Here is a 2,908-nt window from a genome sequence, read left to right as displayed (position 1 = left end):
ATTTAGTTGTTGGAGTTGTGGGGCAGTCAAGGTGGGAAGGTTGATGCTGTGCAGGAAGGAGACAATATTGTCCTCTGTCGGTTGGGGAGTGGTAGCATCATCTTTAAGGTTATATAAGGCCCCATAGTAAGAGCTGAACATATCGGCTATCTGCTGTGGGTGGTAAACTTTGTAGCCGTCTGTAGGGTGTATTAGGAACGGTATTTTAGTTTTGTTACGTAGGGTCTTGATCCGGGTAGCCAGCAGCTTCCCTGCCCTGCTACCATTAGCATAGAAGCGGGCCTTATTAAAAGAGTTTTGTTTCTCGAACTGTTCCAACAGCAGTAAGCAGAGGTCCTGTCTAAGTCCCGTTAGAGTGGCTCCGTCAGTGGCATTTGGATTGGCTTTATTTCGGGTTTCAAGAGTCTCTATTTGGGTTAGAATGTGGTTCAAGCGGCGCAACCTCTGCCTCTTAAATTGTGCACCCATTTTCATAAGCACCCCCGGATAAACACCTTGTGCACTTTCCATAGGCTATAAACACTCTCAACAGAAGATTCATTCAACAGAAAGTATTCCTGTAGGGCTTCCCTAATTAGTTTTTCATTCTGGGGGACAAGCATCAGCTGTACATTATTGCGCCACACCAATACATTGGAAGGATTCCAGTGCTCTGTGATAGACATAGAGATCGGTACGTGATCCGACCATGTGATATCATGAATAGAGGATTTGGATACGTTAGTCAGGGTACGCTTGTTCGCCAAAAAGAAGTAAAATCTCGTTTGGAAGCATGCAGGCAGCGCCAGACATCATACAAAGACTCATCGTGAAGCAGCTGCTGCAGTTCCGAAGAAGATTTCCTAGTGGCATTGGAAGAGTCAAGGACGGCGTCAGGAGCCAAATTAAAGTCCCCACAAATTACAGTGTGACCTTGACGTATGGTATTCATTTTCTTGGCATTTCGGGGCTTGTGCAAGTGAAAAGTGTGTCTCTTGGACACATAGGACGTCCGCAGACAGAGACTGTGCCTCCTTCCACAACTGGTTCCTTTTAGCCGGGTGATTAAGTCCCTTAGCATTAAGGGAAACGATATTCACAGGCATTGTGGTTGGGGGTTAACGAAAAGCAAAATAGGCTCCATACTCACTCCCAAGCAGAAATGGGCACTGTTCGTCAGCCTCACCACTGTTGGTGATGGTATCCTAGGCCGGGTCCCGGTAATTACTCTGTCGTGGTGTGTATTGTTCAGTCCCGTACTTGGCACATAAAAGAAAAAGTGAGCCAGAAAAACAACAGGTAAACAAAACAAGGAAATAAAAAAAAGGCCCCTCCTGGGGACCAACATGCAGTTGGCCATCTTGCTAGGAGACACCGCTGGATGGGAGGTTGAATCATGGGCAGGAGGAATATTCCACTTCTCCAGGAGCGTCAGGCCATGCTCCAGGGAAAACAGCGTGTAGGACTCACCCTCTTTGGACACTGTGAGTTTAGCCGGGTATCCCCATCGGTACATAATTTGGTGGTTGCGCAGCACTCTGGTGACTGGTACAAGCCTTTTCCGAAACGGCATAGTATGCTGAGGCAGATCTGAGTAGAATTGAAGCCGGGAGTAGCTTGCAGGGAGTTTGGATGGGTCCGTCACCAGCTTGAGAAAGTGTTCTTTTACATGAAAAAAGTGCACCCGCATCAGCACATCCCTTGGTAGCTTTTCTGAAATATTAGGCGGTTTAGGCAAGCGATGAATGCGGTCTAGGATCATTTCCGTTTTAGGAATGTCCGGCATGATTACAAGCATGAGATCTTGCACATACGACCGCAGGTCAGCCAGGGCGACTGATTCAGGAATGCCGCGCACTTTCATGTTATTACGGCGGGACCTATCTTCCAGGTCAGCCAGTTTGGCCTTCATCCACTCATAGTCATCTTCCCTGGTGTTGTGGGCATTGACCAAAACGTTGAATGTAGTGGCAAATTCTCCCAACATATCCTCTATATGCGACACTCTGTCACCCACTTGTTGTAAATCAGATTTGAATTGGGTGATTAGGGACTGCATATCTGAGCTCAATTAACTCCTTAAAGATATCAGCATGTCCTTAAGTGTAGAATCAGAGATGGGCTGGAGTGATATGGGGTAAGCCTCAATGGGTGCTACCAACTGGTGTCATCCAGGGACGAATTAAGCAGGCTCACCTCCCTCTGGTCGTCTCCAGGGGTTGTCATCCGCTGCCTTGTCAGGTCTGGACTCCAGTCCGCAGGGGTGCCGGTCTTGGACGACCCAGAAGAGGAGCCCGAATCCGCCTGCTTCCCTGTAGAGGTCCCGCTGGGCGCGTGCTCTGTATGTGGGGTCTGCCGTTGCTCTCATGCGGAAGAGCCGGCGCCATCTTGGCCGCGTCTCCGTCCCGATGGACCGAAGAAGTCTGTCAGCTTCTGCTGCCGTTTACCCCTCCGTTTCTGCGACCGCTTCATCCCCGGGGGCCAGAGGAGTCAGAGGAGGGTTCCGGTGAGTAGCAGATAGGACCTGGTTGTCGCTTTTAGCCGCCTCGAGGCCCGTCGCTGCACGGAGCTCTAGGCAGAAGCGTCCATGCAGCGCGTCAGCAAGCCACGCCCTCCCCCCATAAACTTTTTATGGCCAATAAATTGCATATAAGCCTTCAAAATGGGGACATTTTATTTTCAAAGTTCTACCCCCCTCCACAGACTTGCATTGAGTTCAAACTTTTCCCATGTTAGAAAGTTCGAATTCGAAACGAACACAGGGGTGTCCGGCCCCCCATCACTAATACCTACCACTTTGAAGATGCAAAATGTATTTTATTATGATACAAACAAGAAATAAGACAAAACTCCCCCCAGAAAACTTGAGCATGCATAATTATCCCCCCCCCCCCCCCACCAACACGTCTTTGTACTGCGCACTCTGCAC

This window comes from Nanorana parkeri, unplaced genomic scaffold, assembly GCF_000935625.1.
Source record: "Nanorana parkeri isolate BGI_ZX_2015 unplaced genomic scaffold, ASM93562v1 scaffold575, whole genome shotgun sequence".
In the NCBI taxonomy this organism is placed as follows: domain Eukaryota; kingdom Metazoa; phylum Chordata; class Amphibia; order Anura; family Dicroglossidae; genus Nanorana; species Nanorana parkeri.
Note: the sequence above shows the minus strand (reverse complement) of the source record.